The following is a 19,904-nucleotide window of genomic DNA, read 5'->3' as shown; positions in this document are numbered from 1 at the left end:
AAGAGGAGGGCTAATTCATCATTCTTTGGTGTGTTTTAGCAAAGGGAAGGAAGGATTTCGAGCTAGGCTGACTTGTGGGACTCAAATCTTCCATCATTTCGTTTAGAGCTGCTGTGGGAGGTAAGGATTCATGTCTATCTTCATTTGAGTAATAGATTTCATGAATCTAGGGTTTCATCTCTTCACTTTGGTAAGAGATCTAGTGTGTGTGATGTCCCCTGGTGAAAATATTATCAGATCTGGACCTTGAGAGGTCCAGAGAGTCCCTATTCTTCAGCTTTATGCAATCCTTTATGAGTGTTGGGGCCTAGGTTATTATATTAAGGGTTATTTTGGCATATAGAGATGATAGTGTGATGCATGGGCCTAAAGTTCGAACCTTTACGTGACTTTTGAGTGCTAGAAGGTTAGATCTACTAGTTGGTGAAGCAGATCTAACCTCAGAAGGTCGTTTGAGTGTTGCCATGGAAGGAACTCACCGAGTCCATAAGGGGACTCGACGAGTCGAGTCGGGTTGACCCGCGATTCATGACCAGTGGTGACTCGTCGAGTGGAAGGTTCGCTCGGCGAGTCGAGTGAGGTTTAGATAGACCCAGAGGACACGCTTGGACTCGCCGAGTCACCTATGTGCACTCGACGAGTCTGGTCAAAGTTGACCGTTGACTTTTAGGGTCCAGTCAATGTTTGGACTTTTGAGCCATTGGAGGGGTAAAATGGTCTTTTACCCTCCTGAGAGAACTTAGAGAGGGAATAGCCTAGACTTTGAGAGTCGTATTGATTAGAGTAATTATTTTATGTGATTAGGCGGAGGCTAGATCAGTATTTCCGAGTTCGAGATTTACCGAGTTACCCGAGGTGAGTCTTCTCACTATACTTTACCTAGAGTGGTAATTAGAGTTGTGTGATAGAGTACCTTGTATGCTATATATATGATGTGATACACTGCATTATTTCTATGTGATTTATGCTATGTATTGTTCAGATTTTACAGAGTTAGGGCCGGAAGGTCCACAGAGTTAGGATCAGAGGGTCCACAGAGTTAGGACCAGAGGGTCCACAGAGTTAGGACCAGAGGGTCCACAGAGTTATAGCCTCGAGTGGCTAATACGTGTTGTATGTGTTATTTTGGGGAACTCATTAAGCATTTATGCTTACAGTGTTATGTGTTATGTGTTTCAGGTACTAGTGACGATCGCGGGAAGGCGTCGGCATGATCCGTACACACAGACCGAGGATTTTATTTGTGATATTGGGATATGTTTTATTTGATGACAATTGTTGGACATGAGATTTGAGAATGTTTAAATGATAATCATGTTGTTTGAAAAATGAAAAATTGTTTGAAAATTTACGTCGTTACAAGTTGGTATCAGAGCCTTGGTTTGAGGGATTCGGACGCACCTCCGGGCGTATCTGAACTCAAACTGAGGATTTGAGGAATTTTTCGCAATAAAACAATTTTTCTAAAAAGAGTAAAAGGTTTTGAGACGAGCAGAACAGAGCAGTGTGTACGGTCAGCCAGCGCCCGAACAGTGATTTCCTAAAATACCCTTACATTATGTGTTATGAGATATTATGTTATATACTATACATGTTAGAGATAGGCTAGGTATTTCATATTTTAGGACTAGAGTGGCCTGGTTTGTGATGCCTTAGCCTATGAGTTGATGTTATATGTGATGTTCCTTCGAGTATGAGTATCCAGCAGGAATCCTTTTAGAGAGGGATCTGAGTAGAGGAGTAATCTAGGCGAGATACCTAGATGAGAATTTGAGGAGTCTACTGAGAGAGTAGTCAGATGCCTGCGTGGGGTAAAGTTGCTTGAGTTCGGTGATATCCTTTGAATATGAGGAGAGCAAGTGGGTAATAACCTAGAGTGATTTTACATGTTAGTAGAGATTATTCGATGCACGAATGCTGCTTGCTACGGGCTTTGTGGAACTCTTGATGATGGGAGTCACCTACTAAGTGAATATGACGATATTCAGGAGGTAGATGGCTGGCATCATAAGGAGTTCTTCAGCAGCTGATGTCGGAGAAGTGTGAGAACCTAGGAAGAGCCTAGGAAAGGGTGACCCTAGTCAGATAAGTACGCTGACAGAGTAGAGCATTTCGCAGAGGAGCGAACACACATGACAGGATTGGTGATCGAGAAGGTTGACCAGCTACTTAGGAACTCGGGGATGGTCCGTGCAGAAAGTATGGGTAGATGTGGCAGGTAGTATGGGCCCGTACTACTGAAAGCAGAGGACCCATACTCGATACAGGGAACATTCCGGAGATTTTAAGTAGCAGATCGAGAGGTGATTTCATGGTTCGAGTACCATGATTTGTAGCAGATCGAAAGGTGATTTCATGGTTCGAGTACCATGATTTGTAGCAGATCATGAGGTGATTTCATGGTTCGAGTACCATGATTTGTAGCAGATCGCGAGGTGATTTCATGGTTCGAGTACCATGATTTGTAGCAGATCACGAGGTGATTTCATGGTTCGAGTACCATGATTTGTAGCAGATCGAGAGGTGATTTCATGGTTCGAGTACCATGATTTGTAGCAGATCGAGAGGTGATGTCATGGTTCGAGTACCATGATCCATAGCAGACTGAGAAGAGAGAACATGGTTCGAGTACCATGATTGTAGCGAATTGAGAAGAGAAAACATGGTTCGGGTACCATGATTCATAGCAGATCGAGAGTTGGCCACATGGTTCGAGTACCATGACCCGTGGCGGTTAGTGTTACTGGCTCTGCCAGTTATTCTGTTGTGATTGGTCAGTCTGAGGTCAGATGTGAAAGAGTATGGGGCCAGAGGGCCATGATGAACGAATTTTAGTGGAGCATCCCTTGAAAGGGAAATCGAGTTAGCTCCGAGGAATGGTTGGTGAGATGCTAATTGGAGTCGCAAGACTCAGGGATGAGTAGGGATGGTGCGTTATGGGAGAATACGGTCTGGGCTGAGCGACCGACCGATAGTAGAAATGTCATTTTCTATGACCTGAGCGGTGTTATTTCTGTTCCAGTGGGAAGCAGGATAGGTATTGAGATATTCGATTTCCGAGGTTGGGGGTGAACCCTGTGGGGTGGCTTTGGTTACGATCTTTCATCGGAGTATCTGGGGCAGTATATCTGCCGCGAGGTAAAGATATAGCAGGAGCAGGTTGTCAGCGGAAACTGAGACGGTCAAGGACCAGGATACACCCTATTTGAGCATAGTAGGGCATGTGTTAGCTGCAGCAACGGACGGTCAAGAGGAGTATATCGGAGCGGTGGCTCTTAGTGTCTATGATGGGTATCGAGTATGGAAATGAGGTCTCTGCTCTTATGATAATTCACGTGATGGGACGTCAGTTGAGGAGTCGAGGATGAGGAGTATGTTAGTTCATTATTTTCAGACAGAGAGTCAGGGTTACTACTAGACAGTTCAGATGTCCGGTAGTGGGATGGTGCGAGATTCTGAATGACTAGAGGCAGGCATGATGAGAAGTTTCTGAGGATTCCATCTGAGATTCGGGGTATTTGGAGTTGTTTGATCTCCATCGGGGAGATCATCGAGCATAGTGTATCACCTTCCAAGAGTAGGTGCGATGTTACTGGTAAAAACAGTCTGTGGGATAGATTGTTGGTGAACCAATTTGTGATGGTTCGAACCCTGAGTGGGGGAGAACCGGGTACTTTTTGAGGAGATCAGAGGTTTGTTCAAGAGTGGTTAGAGAACTGGATATAGAGACATGCGGTGCGGATTCCCAAGACCAGGGTTACCGGTGGTCGAGGTAAGTTGCATAGGGAGTTACTGCATGTTGTCCGCGTTCAAGAAAGGATGAGTGTCTGCACGGCAGGTGGCCGTTGGTCAGAGGCCTTGTGGCAGATAAGAATTTTTCGAGGTGGTTGGTTCATAGGGATACTTCGGTAGTTGGGAGATTTTGGTTCGATGAATGGACTATTCTATGCTCTTTGGAAAGGGTAAGAGATGATCAGGCAGCCAATTTCTGGGACGGTATGCGTAATCTCGCTTGGTTTTGAGCAATAGAGGAAAGAGTTTCGGAGGGTCATTTTCGTGTTCTGAGCCGTTGGCGATTTCTCCGTGTTTCAGTTTGGGAGATGGAGTATTCCGAGGTATCCGAGTTTAATGTTATAAGTTTCGGATTATTTCGAGACTTGAGTTACGAGATGTCGAGTGGTGTATAAGTGTCTATGGTTCTGGTGGGGGCCCTTCAGCTAATTGACACCAAACGGGATTATCTGAGAATGTGAATAGCAGCGAGAAAAAGAAGTTTTGTCACGGCGGTGGTCGTCCGAAGTAGTGATGCATAACTGGGATGGGTGTGTGTACCTATCTACGCTCGGCCGCGGAGCATGAGTGAGTGAACGCAGGATGGCGTCGACTTGAGGATGAGATCGTGGAGTGGTAAGAGAAAGCACGGTAAGACTACAGAGAGCTGTAGCATCCATGAGTTAGTGCGAGAGAGTGCGGTGATACTGCGGGAAGCCGCAGTAATTGCCAGTCAGCGAGAGGGTGTTGTGATACTGTGGGGAGCCGTAATACTCACTATTCAGTGAGAGGTTGCGGTGATGCTACGGGGAGCCGTAGTACTCACTATTCAGTGAGAGGTTGCGGTGATGCTACGGGGAGCCGTAGTACTCACTATTCAGTGAGAGGTTGCGGTGATGCTACGGGGAGCCGTAGTACTCACTATTCAGTGACAGGTTGAGGTGATGCTACGGGGAGCCGTAGTACTCACTATTCAGTGAGAGGTTGCGGTGATGCTACGGGGAGCCGTAGTACTCACTATTCAGTGAGAGGTTGCGGTGATGCTACGGGGAGCCGTAGTGAGAGGTTGCGGTGATGCTACGGGGAGCCGTAGTGAGAGGTTGCGGTGATGCTACGGGGAGCCGTAGTACTCACTATTCAGTGAGAGGTTGTGGTGATGCTACGGGAGCCGTGGTACTGTGGGGAGCCGTGGTACCCGCTAGTCAGCAAGAGAATGTTGTGACGAAGTGCTCTATGATCAGAGTGTGGCGCAGAAGAGTTTTGGGCTTGGGTAGCCCTAATATTTGATTTTTTGGGAGCCTGGTGGTCGAACCAGGGGCGAGACTGGGGTCTCCATATTTGTCGGGAGTCGTTATATTCTGAAATTGAGTAATGGTTGTCGCAACCAAAGGGAAGTGGATAAGTGAGGAACGCATGAGTTGCGGGTCATGAGTCATGAGTTGAGTGGTTCGTTGGGACGAGTGGTTCCAATTCTGTACCGGATCAGACTCTTGAGTTGAGATCGATTCTAGTGGTGTATTGAGTAGATGGAATGAGATTCCAGATTCAGAGATGCACTTCATTTGGAAGGGGGTATTGTTCCATCTGGTGTCTTAGACCGGAGTGGGTCAATTCGTTGGTATGAGAAAACCACAAAACACATGGAACTAATGAGTAGTAGACGGCAAAGGTCGAGAGCGAGTCGAATTCCGTACTCGCTTGAGGTGAAGCGAACTTCGTGACTCGTGTGTCACATAGAGCCGAGATAGTTGCATTGATAAGGAAGTCAGTGAGGCGTGTTGGTACACGCAATGGGTAACCTTTGGAGGTTCAATTGTTGGGTCGGGAGATAACCTGGCGCTCAGTCTTGAAAGGGATATTGAGAAGGGAGCTGAGGTTTATGCTTGTCAGATGTCGGAGGACGCTTCTGAACAAGCATGGTCATTGTTCGTGTTTGAGGACAGGGTGTTGAGGGTTCGTTGTTCAGAGGGATTGTGATTGCAGTACAGTGGATGAGTCCCTGGTGTGATGTGATCCTTCCATTCCTTGGTATATGATCTGGATTGTTTATCATGTCTGGGACGAGTGATCGGTAGCCAGTTTTGGGCATGGACTTGTTTTATCGGTCCCCACTAGAGAATCAGAGGGGCAGTGAGCTATCGGGGTTTGTTATTCGAGGAGAGAATAACGTGGTGACATCTGGAGAGGGCGGTCTGCCTGTGTGTCAGGCTACTAGATTTCCAGATTCTGGAGAGTCAGAAGGGGTAGCGTAGTGGCAGATGGGTCCGTCCTTTTCGAGGGAGGAGTTCCTGTTTGGATTCAGGTGTCCAGAGAAGAAGATAGTTGGGTGGTATGAGACCCTTTCGCTGGTGCTGTTTGGTTATTGGATTAGATCTATATGTTGTGGAGGAGCGATTTCGAGGGCGAAATCTAACTCAAGTGGGGGAGAATTGTAACATCCGGATTTTCAGGGACATTATTGTGTATGTTAATCTTGAGAGTTAAGGAGGGACTCGACGAGTTGAGGGACCGACTCGCCGAGTCGAGTCGAGATTGCCGCGTGGATTTAATGAATGGACTCGACGAGTCAGAGGAGGGACTCGTCGAGTAGGTGCTGGGCAGAGAAACCCTAATTTCCCGAGTTTGGGACCTATTTAAAGGCATTTATAGCCTCAATTGCGGCCACCTTCCCCTGAGAAACGCTAGAGAGCAGAGAGAAAGCTTGTAGTGCAAGAGGAGGGCTAATTCATCATTCTTTGGTGTGTTTTAGCAAAGGGAAGGAAGGATTTCGAGCTAGGCTGACTTGTGGGACTCAAATCTTCCATCATTTCGTTCAGAGCTGCTGTGGGGGGTAAGGATTCATGTCTATCTTCATTTGAGTAATAGATTTCATGAATCTAGGGTTTCATCTCTTCACTTTGGTAAGAGATCTAGTGTGTGTGATGTCCCCTGGTGACAATATTATCAGATCTGGACCTTGAGAGGTCCAGAGAGTCCCTATTCTTCAGCTTTATGCAATCCTTTATGAGTTTTGGGGCCTAGGTTATTATATTAAGGGTTATTTTGGCATATAGAGATGATAGTGTGATGCATGGGCCTAAAGTTCGAACCTTTACGTGACTTTTGAGTGCTAGAAGGTTAGATCTACTAGTTGGTGAAGCAGATCTGACCTCAGAAGGTCGTTTGAGTGTTGCCATGGAAGGAACTCGCCGAGTCCATAAGGGGACTCGACGAGTCGAGTCGGGTTGACCCGCGATTCATGACCAGTGGTGACTCGTCGAGTGGAAGGTTCGCTCGGTGAGTCGAGTGAGGTTTAGATAGACCCAGAGGACACGCTTGGACTCGTCGAGTCACCTATGTGCACTCGACGAGTCTAGTCAAAGTTGACCGTTGACTTTTAGGGTCCAGTCAATGTTTGAACTTTTGAGCCATTGGAGGGGTAAAATGGTCTTTTACCCTCCTGAGAGAACTTAGAGAGGGAATAACCTAGCCTTTGAGAGTCGTATTGATTAGAGTAATTATTTTATGTGATTAGGCGGAGGCTAGATCAGTATTTCTGAGTTCGAGATTTACCGAGTTACCCGAGGTGAGTCTTCTCACTATACTTTACCTAGAGTGGAAATTAGAGTTGTGTGACAGAGTACCTTGTATGCTATATATATGATGTGATACACTGCATTATTTCTATGTGATTTATGTTATGTATTGTTCAGAGTTTACAGAGTTAGGGCCGGAAGATCCACAAAGTTAGGATCAGAGGGTCCACAGAGTTAGGACCAGAGGGTCCACGGAGTTAGGGCCAGAGGGTCCACAGAGTTATAGCCTCGAGTGGCTAATACATGTTGTATTTGGTATTTTGGGGAACTCACTAAGCATTTATGCTTACAGTGTTATGTGTTATACGTTTCAGGAACTAGTGACGATCGCGGGAAGGCGCCGGCATGATCCGTACACACAGACCGAGGATTTTATTTGTGATCTTGGGATATGTTTTATTTGATGACAATTGTTGAACATGAGATTTGAGAATGTTTAAATGATAATCATGTTGTTTGAAAAATGAAAAATTGTTTGAAAATTTACGTCGTTACACGAGTGTAGTTTAAATTAAGTTATCTTAGTTCCGTCATAAGTTTGTAAAGACGAACAGACGATAAGTTTCCAATAGCAGTGACAAGTCGGATGTTATTGAACTAGATTTTTCTGTATTATGATCCGACTTAAAAGTATCTTGCATGCATTTTATAAAGAAAGTTCATATGAATGAATTTATGAGTTTAGTAGTAGTGACTCGAATGTAATCTTGTGATTTGTTCCATGTCTGATCCACTCCTAAGATCACCCGATGTATACCAATTGTGTACCATGAAAGTTTAATAGGTCGTTGAACTTAATGAGTCTGCCCTAGGTCCACAACCAAACAAGGAACAGGACCCAAGGCGGACTCACCATTTCTAAGTCGATCGTCTCCTAATTACACATAACCTTGAGGTATACATTAAGTACTTTTAGAGTTATCATAAGTAAATCGTTTGTAATGCCAAGTTATGAAATGTATGGTAAACACCTAATGAAATGAAATGCATGCCAATTTTTATTGATATAATCTGGTGCATAGGGTTCAGGAAAATTTGACCTTATAGTAGTTCTACGTTTTTGTTAATGCCATGGGAAAAATTTTGATAGCGACACGACCCCTTGAATAGTGTAGTCTCTAAATTTGAAGGGTCGAATTTATGTATATGACGGGGCAGTGTTACAAACGCACGCCAGGCGTTTGAGCCTGTAATGATACGTCAGTAGTGTACATACTACTCGTGGCGGGTGATGTTTCATGGGCCATAGAATGAAGACATGAAAGTCTGCATTGTCTTATCCTCTGCCCTGGCTTCTGCCATTTGATGTTCTGCTTTTGCCACGCGTTTTCTCTAACGCTATGTGAATTTCCCGTTACTCCTAATATCGGCTCGGGTTGCGGTCACTTCCCTCTGAATGCTTTGATGTGGTTTCTGATCTGTTCATGGTCTCCATCCAGGTGACAAAGGCGAATTGCGGTGATCTTGGTGGTAGCGCCAACCTTCATAGTTTCGGATGACCGATGCTCGTGTTTGTACGCTCAAGTGAATGATGCAGCGTATTATGACAAGGAGAGCCTTGTCTACCAATCCTCCTCTGTTGAGGTTGTAGAAGCCTCACCCATGTCATAGGGAGGGTGTTAACCTTGTTCCTAACTCTGTCTTTGTAGTTCTACGGCTTATCGAGGTGTCGGACCATGGAAGCCTCGTCGGGGTGTGGCGACTGGAGGGTGTATTGTAGGCCTCGGGCTCTTTGTCAGAGTCTTCTCCTATCTCTCCTTTGTCTTTGTCTTCTTTTTGGTTTCACTTCCTCCAGATCTTCATCTGAATTGTCTTCGAGGTCTTACTCTATTGTTTCCTCAGGATCCTCTTCGGGGCTTTCTTCGTTCTAACCACCATCTTCCTGGTTAGGAGAATAGGGGGTCTCCTGGTAGTTGAGCTCCCGTCACGTTGCTTGTGCAAGAATAGGGGTAGAAGAGATAATTAATAGGCGTCTAATCCTATAATTACTTATAGGAGGGGTGATCCTTATTAGTCACGTCTATAACCACATAATGCATACCAGTTATACATACTCTGAGATAGAATAGGCCTTCAAATAAATGACTCTACTCTAAGTCCACCACCAAACAAGGAACAGGAAGTAGAGCCATAGTCATAGATTCTGAGTCTATAATATCTTTAATTATGTATAACCTTAGCGTATGCACTCAGTCATTATAGACCTACTAATAGGGGTCTTTAGTTTTCACATAAGTTAGTTATAGTATCACAAAATACTCCTATAGTATTTTAAATGTTTGACTTATGTTCTTAATGTTTCTGGCTAGGTAGAGTTGGTAAGTTTTTAGACTTGTTGCAACACCACAACCATTCCTGGGCATATGTTAATCACTTCTGGGTTAGACATAGTTGATCAGGCTATGTCATTCCCAGACCTGACTATACATCCCCAAGCCTACTTGTGCCGCTCAACAATCACCACTTTTGTTTTGTTCTAGTATGATGCTGACCTTAGTATGTATGCATGCATGTATACTTTTAACAAGAAACTATTTATTTCTAAAAGTATAGTCATTTGAAAATGTTAAATCAGAGACTTTAGTCCCAATGCATTTATAGTTTGTATATCTTATGTGGTTTGATATACTTGGTTCACTATAAACAATGCTCTGATACCAATCTGTCACACCCCCAAACCAAGGATGGCGGAAACGTCCGGGGGTGGAGGACTTCATGTATAGTATCACAACAATGAGTATAATAGTGCTCAAAGTAAATACAACCATCATAAATATAATTGTTAATGTTACACCATAGTATATGTTTACATGTTTCAAAATCAATTACATTATGATGACAAAATGAACTTGTTTGACGATTTAACGTCCCATCCTCAAAATGCTGTTGTTTTCCTGTTTCACTGATTTCCTGAGAATACAAGTAGTTTTGAAAAGTGTCAACAATTAAGTTGGTGAGTTCATAAGAGTTTTGTTTGAGGAAAAAGCCGTTTTCCTTGTAAAAGCGATAGAGTATGATTCCAGAAAATCCAATATTTTCTTTATAAAAGTCATGTAGTCTTAATAGTCAAGACCGAAATGTACAAGTATTTTTCCATACTTAAAGTAATTCATGCAAGTTTAAATCGACATAAACTCGTTTAATTTAGAAGTAAAACCCGTAAATCTTATGTTTTGTTAATACCCCATGTGAGTTATTATAACCATACTATGACTCAGACGGCCTCGTAATACGACGTTCTTCAGGCGTCGCAAAGTTAAATGACACTTGTCACCTCAGACCTGCCGGTCTAGCTGTTGCATGCAGCTCAGGAGTGGGTTTGTCAGACCCAATATAGATCTATACACAACTATCATGCTCTCCTTATAAGAGACTCTGGTTACAATTTACAGGACTTTTGACTTTGTTACTTTGAATGTAACACGAAGCGAATGTCTCACAAATTTCTTCATTAACAAATTTACGTGAACTGAACTGAAAACCTTTGGTAATGAGTTTGACTGGTTAATGAAACATAAACTATACCTATTATAGTTTAACATAATTGTTGGTGTTGTGTATGAAACATAAACTATACTATTATGTAGTATATGAAAACCCCATTTGTTTTGAGAGTAAAACCTTTCTCATGTAGTAAAAATCCATAAACTATGCTTATTATAGTTTATTATATGTGTTCGAAATGAATGAAGAATCCTTATCATGAATGACTAAATTTAAGTTTATGATGATAAACTAACAAGAAAATACATTCAATATTTAGAACTTATGGTTATACACTTTGCTCAACATACTACAAAGTGTTATGAAAGTTGTAAGCTGTTAACTAGTTTTTAACCTTTCTGCACTGTTTTAGAAAAATCATAGAATAATCATACGAAGTCAAAAACGGAATCCGTAAATTCTGAGAGTTCATAAAATGTGTCTAGTTTATTCATAATTTTTATTATGATTTTTAGAAGTATTTAACTTGTGTTAAAATGTTCATATTCACAGACTGGTCCGAATTCGTTGCTACAGTGATAGGCAGTTTTGTAAAAATCACCATAAATCGTAGAAAAATCATATGGAGATGTGCAAGTAGACATTTTAAAGGTATGAACCTGAACTATTTGCATATTAAACAGTTTTGAAAGATATTAAGTTTAAGATAGTCAAAACAGTCCGTGAATAAGACTCAACTTTTCTGATGAAAGCTGTTGTTTGAGTTTAGTTAAGTTTTTGGTGTTTTAACTTGTATTGCCCCCCCCCCCCCCCACACACACACTAAAACTTGAAGAAAACATGAAAATGTGGGGGTATGAACTCACCTTGAGTGATTTCAGTAGATGGATGATGAAGAAAAGGAGTGTTCAACTCAAGAACACTTAGAAGATGCTTGATGATTCGAAGATCTAACAACAAATATGGCGATATTTGTGTAAGGAATCCGTGATTTGAGTGAAGAAGTGTAAGGAAATCAAGTGTGGGAAAAGATTTACTTACCAAGGTGAAGGAAGAACTCAAGAACAGCCCTTGAATCTCGAGTTTGGGAGAGAGAGAGAGAGAGAAAGTGAGAGAAGTGTGTTTGTTTTTCTTTGAGAAAGAGTGAATAAGGTGGAAGGAGAGATGAGATTTTTAGCTTTTGAGTATTGAATCTTGCTGGAGAAGGGTGGTGAAAGGACAATGATTGACTAGGTATGGGTGAATAGTGACTGAGGGTTGTACTGTGAAGGTATGGGGGAGGTTGCTTGTGTCATACTCTAGATAAAGTCAACACTCTACTCCAAAATCTAACTTAATAGATTTTATTCTTGGACAAGGATTTCCCCCAAAAATATGATTAAAAATGAATATTTAGGGTCTCTTATATTAAATTACGAGTTTTGGTGAAAATCCCGCGTTAAAATCACGAAAAACGGGCTTAAAACGAAGATTGGGTCAAAAACCGGGAAGGAAATGGGAAAATCCGAAATTGGGGCCGAAGTTGCGAAGGTTCGGTCTTATGAGCATAGAACCGAAGGTGGGGTTCGGTTGTGTATTGGAACCGAGAGATCTCGCAGGCGACTCATCATAAGGGACCGAAGGTGAATCTTGTCAGAAGCGAATCTTGTCAGAAGCGAAGGTGAAGTTAGGTCTAGGAGGCTTCTTAGGGTTTCGCTTCTTAGGGTTTCGGTTCTTAAGAGAGTCCGGCTCCTTAAGAGGGTTCGACTCCTTAAGAGGGTTGGGTTCCTTAAGAGGATTCGGCTCCTTAAGTCGGTTCGGTTCCTTAAGAGGGTTCGGCTCCTTAAAGCTGTTTTTCGCGTAAACTTCCGTTTTCGAGCGGTTTTCGACTAAATTACAGGTCGGGATGCCCCGAGTGATTATAAGAAGTTGAGAGAGATTTTGAGAGAGATTTGGGAGAGATTTGATATACTTGGAGAGATTTCTCATACAGAGAGAGATTTGGGAGATATTTCACATTCTTAGAGAGATTTCTCATACAGAGAGAGATTTGGGAGAGATTTCACATTCTTGGAGAGATTTCTCATACAGAGAGATATTTGGGAGAGATTTCACATTCTTGGAGAGATTTCTCATACAGAGAGAGATTTGGGAGAGATTTCACATACTTGGAGAGATTTCTCATACAGAGAGAGATTTTGGAGAGATTTCACATACTTGGAGAGATTTCTCATACAGAGAGAGATTTGGGAGAGATTTCACATTCTTGGAGAGATTTCCCATACAGAGAGAGATTTGGGAGAGATTTCACATACTTGGACAGATTTCTCATACAGAGAGAGATTTGGGAGAGATTTCACATTCTTGGAGAGATTTATCATACAGAGAGAGATTTGGGAGAGATTTCACATACTTGGAGAGATTTCTCATACAGAGAGAGATTTGGAGAGATTTCACATTCTTGGAGACATTTCTCATACAGAGAGAGATTTGGGAGAGATTTCACATACTTGGAGAGATTTCTTATACAGAGAGAGATTTCGTTTGCGACATTTTTAAGTGTTTGGCTTCGTAACGCAAGGTTCTTACACTCTGTTAAGCCTCGTTATGATTGTTATATGCCCCCGAGGGTTAAGGAATAATGTTTTATCGAATAGTTTCATCACTTGCCCTGATTAGGGTTTAGAATTTCCGAACACATGAAAACTCTAAGTGATACTTTGTATTAAGATTGCGAGTAGTACAATAAGAATCATTATGGAAACCCTAATATACAAGGGTTAGATGAGTTGACCGGTTTGACTTGTTGACTTTGGTTGACTTTGACTTGACTAAAAATTGACGGTTGTCACACGTAGACATGTTAGCATGAGCTATAGAAGATACACGAATCACCGTAGTGTTGGATTATACATTAGCAAAGGTTTACAAACACCAATGTATATTGATACCGTTTTAATAAAATCTGAGTGTTTGCTATAATTTTTAGTTCCTTGTACTTATTCAGTGTGTTTGAATGTATATTGATGTTGAGTGGATTGTTGTTGGAATGAATTAACGAGATACACAAGAAGGACTCATACCCCTGCCCTTTTAAATGTTCGAAAGTAACAAAAAGTCCAGGTAGGAGAAATGGTAAAAATGTGAATTTATTGTTTTTTAGGTTTTTTTAAAAAACTTATTAGTGTTTTCGATTTAAGAAACTTTGTAAGAAGATGCTTACCTTCTCAAGGGTACTATTCCATTTTTCTTTATTCATCCTAGTCAGATTCTTATAATTCTTTCAACCTTATTCTGCTTATAGATTGAAGGCTTATGCTAGGGATAAATCTGGAACGTCTTCTATGCCACATGGATCCTACACCTAATTTAATCTATAAAAAAAAACTTTCCCCTGAGCACTACCAAGAACTCCTGAAAAAGATAACAATTCTACCCTCACATGCTCATAAAAACCTTACTACATACAACAATTTCAAGAATAATCAATCATCTCCTGGGGAAATTTTGTCCAATTACAACAAACACTCCAATGGAATAGACACTGATTCTTGTGTTTTTCCTTTTGATTTCAACTTCAGCCATTCACCTATATGGAAAACCATTTCCTTCAATCAGCAAAGTCAGAAACAAAAAATGAATTTAAACAAAACAACTGAAAATATCATCGATTTACAAAAGCTGATACTTTTTCAAAAACATTCCTATTGAGTATTAACAATCTTTCCATCACACACATATACAAATCAGATCACAAACATATATACAAATTAGATCATTGATACATTCTTATTAGATCGCACACATACATAGACACATATAGATCAGATCGCACACACATAAAGATCAGGTATGTCACATACACATACATATCAGATGTTTTCATTGTTGTAGCTATATTATTATTAGGGTTTATGACTCGAAGTTGGAATTTGGTTTCACTAAATCCTACATACAATATGTTATCAATCTATGCCTTTCAATTGCATGGAGTGTCCCTTCATCTAACAACGTATAAGCGGCAGAACCGTAGACCTTCACCGTAGCAGGAATAACCACCTGGTTTCTCTGATACCATATGGTTCATATATAATTCTGCAAACTTAATTATTGCAATATCAGTTGATCATTCCTCATAGACATTTCGTCAAGCACCTTTAGGGCATTCTTCACTATAGATTTGTCACCAAAGAAGTTCAAAATTACAAATATTTACATCAAACTCCATTTAAAAAAAACCAACACTTTTGAACAAATTAATCGAATCTAATGTCCAAATGTTCCTTGATATGTTACACTTATAGTACATTTTTTCCTCAAAATCTTCAAATCCTAGACATTGATGATTCTCGAATAGAGAGGAAAATATTGAATACCATGTAACTACTGTTGATGTTGGTGACTTTCGAATCCAAGATTGGGTTTTCAGGAAATTGACATAGAGGTGTCGAAAGGAAAAAATCAATTTTTGATAGAGGAAAGAGGACGACCGGACGAGCGAGGACAAAGAGGCAAAGTCAAAAAACATGTGATGGTCATTTACTTCATAAAACGACGTAGTATTAAATATTGGGTACCTAAACATATATAACTTCAAGGGTATATTCACTTTTCCATATATATATATATATATATATATATATATATATATATATATATATATATATATATATATATATATATATATATATATATAAGTGTTGGGTTCAACAAGGAACCATTTTAAACTTTAGAACCAAGGAACTAATCTTTTCTCAACTTTTAGAGCAAATTTTTCATAAAAAAAACTAAAAATACAGATATTCACTTTTTATCCTCCATCTATTAATATCAAATTTGATAAGAAAATTTGATATGTTCAGATTCACACTGTGAATTAGTTCAGATTCACATTGTGAATCTGTACAGGGTGAATCTGTACAGATTCACCCTATGAAATCTGTGCAGATTCATACTGTGAATCTGTGCAGATTTACACTATGAATCTGTGCAGATTCATACAGTAAATTTATACAAAATTAATTATTTAAAGTGCAGATTCACAATGTGAATCAGAACAGATAAAAAAAGTAACGAAAAAATTTATCAAATTTAATATCAATGCAAAGAAGATCAAAAGTTATGAATTTCTATATTTTTAGAATTGTTTTTCGATAAATAATAAGATCTAAAACTTGAAAAAGTAATGGCTCCTTGGTTCTATGGTTTAAAATAGTTCATTGTTGAACTTTTGCATATATATATATATATATATATATATATATATATATATATATATATATATATATATATATATATATATTGGCTTAGAGAATATGTGGTTGTTATGTACCTAATATTAGGTATATAACCATCAAGAACTATATTGTTTTAACAAAATACAATCAAATTTGTTTACCATCTTTTTTGCATCCTCTATTGAAGCTTATGTTAGGCCTTGTATATATTTTTATGGAGTTTTATAAAAAACCATGTAAGTATACATAAGGTAGGTGTCGGAGAAAGTTATGAAGCCTACTAAAGGTCTAATAAAGAAAACACATTCGAAATACATAGATGTTGGAGATGAATTACGAAATTAAAAATAATATGAGTTCAAAAGCAATATGAAGAAGTTAACAATGAAAGAAAATTATGTTTTTTAGTCAAAATGAAGTCAATTTTGATGGTTCTATACCAAATGTTGCATACATGACAGCCAACTCAACCTTATATTTTGAACAATAATCCATCTAAACTTTGAACTGCATAATGATGATCGATGATACATGAGAAATTGCTTCATAGTAGCAAAGAATGATTTTTGACATTTTTATTATGAAAACTTGAATTTAAAAGTGGTTAAAAACGTGAAAAAAAACTAGTTGTTAAAACCGCATTTAAATCTATATTACCATAACACCAAAAAAGTAAACTTATTATCTTTAATTTATTGCTAATAAATTTAATTTTTATATTACATGTGTTTGATTTTTATAAGATAAAATCTGTTTTCGCGTTTTTGCAAAATATTTATGTTTTCGCATTAACCTACTTATATATATATATATATATATATATATATATATATATATATATATATATATATATATATATATATATATATATATATATGTTCAGGTTCATTTGAGACCATGCTAATATAGTGAGACCGTGAGACCAAATCTAAAAATACTTTTAAAATGCAAAATAAAAGGAAAAATCCAAAAATTCTTTTTTTAATTATTATTTTCGGAAATTTAATTACCTAAAAAAATTTAAAAAAAATAAAAAATAATTACCGTTTTTTTTGAAAAATACGTGAAATATTCTAATAGAATATTACAAATGAATATTCTAACGTGATTTTTAGAATGTTAGAATATTGTACTAGATTTGTCAGATATGTAGAATATTCTAATATTCTACTAGAATATATAAAAAAATGTATTTTTTTTGGTATATATATATATTTTTTTTGGAAAATATAAATTCCTAAAATAATATTTGAAAATTTTTTTTTTGAAAATTTTCATTTATTTTGCATTTTAAAAATGTTTTTTTTATCTACTAAATTAGTGGCTAGGATTGCGTCTCACGGTCATACAAAATTTAGAAGCTTTACACAACAATAGTGTTTTGTGTTCTTTAAAATTCGCCATTCAAATTTGTGTTCTTTAAAATTCGCCATTCAAATTAAATGAAAAGATATGAAATTCAGATGAACCTCTGAGGATGCAAATTAATTTGGTTTTCTAACACAAATATAATCAGCTCCAAATCAGATTCCAAAAGACAAACAAATACAAGAACACACCAAACTTTGTATGGAAAACCTTTCCACACAAGAATAAGAAATAAGAATCATGGACTTATATACAAGAGTCTTTAAAAGATAAAACTAGAGGTACAAAATAACCATCATATAATTGCAAATAAATGTTATGAAGCTGCTGTAGTTTTTGGTTGGGTTTTGTTAAAATAATGCTGTTTTGGTTTCATAAATTTCTGTCTCAGTCAATCTCGATAACAAGATGTGAGAACCTTTAATAACAAGACTAAGGAAACAATTATGAGGTGAGAACTGAACTACAAATATGATTAAGAACATGTTTTGCTTCAGACATTGCTTTTCCCATTGTTGCCATCATTTCCAGAGGTACACCAACAGCCGCTACATTTTGTTCAACAACCCACCTTGTGGGGAAGGACTCGCTCTGGATCAAAAGATGCAAGTGCCCTTACAATAAAAAATGCAAACTAATTGAATCAAAGCAACACTTCAGAGCTTGTTTAGTTCCATCGAGTCCAGTTGCATGAAGCAAATGCAAACTAATTGAATCAAAGACCTAACCTTAATCAAATTAAGATCTAACCTTGGAAAATACTATTACATTGTTTCATGAAAACAAACTGAACTGAAATTCAACTTTTCACAAGATTGTTATATTGTTTCTTGAAAACTATTTGAACCAAAGATCCAATCTTTTACATATTTGTCTAACCTTTGACAAGACTATCATATTGTTTCATAAAAACTAATTGGAAATCTAATTGAACCAAAGATCCAACCTTTGACAACCATGGTATTGTTTTGTGAAAAATAACTGAACTGAAGATCCAACCTTTGACAAGAATGTTGTATTGAATTGAACCAAAGATCCAACCTTTGACAAAGTTGTCATAATGTTTCCTATAAAAGATAAATATTGCAGCTACCATGCCTATCATATTGTAACACTTCATGAGGCAATCTTCCAAAGAAGGTAGTTGTGATCTAGGAAAGATTAACCAATACAAAGTTGGAAACATTGGCATTTGCTGCATATAAATAGTCCATTCATAATGGATTATAAGCAAGTGAAAAACCGACAAGGATACACAAATCTTTGGTAGAAATTGTATCGTCTTCCACAGCAATATAAAGGAAACCTCTTTTTTGGTGGTGGCCTCCCATGGAAACCTCTATGTGAAGCACTGATCTATATGACAAGTGCATCTGATCTTTTCCACCTCAAAGTTGTGTCCTCTATCTTCTTTTTAGAATCACCATCCTCCTTGGGGGTTATTAATCTGCCATGGATGAAACCCTGCATGCCATGTCTCTCTCTATATGGCACATATTCTGTTCGGACACCAACCATAACTGATTTCACTGGAAAACTTGATATAATGAAGGCTGCCATATAAACCCAGATCAGAAATGAAAGTCGGAATCATTACCTGATAATCTTCGATTAATCGAAAAGTTCGAATTCAGAAGTGAAAAAGGAGGTTTGTTCAACCCAAAAGAAACGTAACGAATACTTCCAGATCAGAAGTGAAAATTTGGTTTACAAACAAAATAGATCTGATGAAAAACCATTAGCGAAAGCTCGGAAGTACAATATAGATCTGAGAAAAGAATCAAATACTCATCCGACAGACCGACAATGTTTTTTTAAAGTGTTTACGCGTTGTTCAAAAGGAAATATTTCACACAAGTCCTGTGATAGAAAGGTTATTGCAAATCAAGTCAGTAAGATTTTAAAGTAACGTTTTAGTCCATGAGGAATAAAAATCTTTTGAAAATTAAGATAAACTTGCAAAAATATTGTTATATTTAGCCGAAAATTGTCACTTTGATCCAAAACGTTTTGGACCAGCATCACTTGTCCAGCATAAGGTTTTTATTATGATTTTGACCTATTTTTTAATGAAAATATCTCAATTGACAGATTTGCCCTTTGGTATTTTGTTTTTCTATTCTTTTTATTCTTTTTGTACCTCATATAACACACAAACTCCATCTCTCTCTCTCTCTCTCTCTCTCTCTCTCTCTCTCTCTCTCTCTCTCTCTCTCTCTCTCTCTCAACCATCATCGCAGTCGGACCACCACCGTCGTCGGACCACCAAAACCACCTCTAATGTCGGAACCTAGCATTATCCGACATCGACTTTTTCAGAGAAGAAAAAAATAAATCGAAACCCTAACTAACCTATTGGTGCCACCCATTTCGTTTCAACCCTTCGTATTCTACGTTGTCTTCGTTAGAGTAGTTGTTCAGATATATTCATCCAAGCAAGCTTTGTTGGATTCGTAGTCACCCTTCATCTTCTCCATTGTATTTGTAACCGTTGCTGTAACTCGAAAACCTAGCATTACCAGCGTTGTAT

The 19,904-nt window shown here is 38.7% G+C and overlaps 1 long non-coding RNA gene across 1 annotated transcript; it reads right to left on the bottom strand.

Moving 5' to 3' along the window:
- Window positions 1-17,620: 17,620 nt before the first annotated feature.
- Window positions 17,621-19,198, bottom strand: LOC145166088 (uncharacterized). Its single transcript, XR_013740356.1, has 2 exons — window positions 18,972-19,198; window positions 17,621-18,873 (listed from the first exon to the last, which is right to left on the bottom strand). It is a non-coding gene; the product is annotated as an uncharacterized LOC145166088 (long non-coding RNA).
- Window positions 19,199-19,904: the final 706 nt, after the last annotated feature.

Source organism: Lactuca virosa, chromosome 1, assembly GCF_052849685.1.
Source record: "Lactuca virosa cultivar CGN04683 chromosome 1, Lactuca_virosa_CGN04683_v6, whole genome shotgun sequence".
Lineage (NCBI taxonomy): Eukaryota > Viridiplantae > Streptophyta > Magnoliopsida > Asterales > Asteraceae > Lactuca > Lactuca virosa.
The sequence above is the reverse complement of the archived record's forward strand: the minus strand, read 5'-3'. Positions and strand labels throughout refer to the sequence as shown.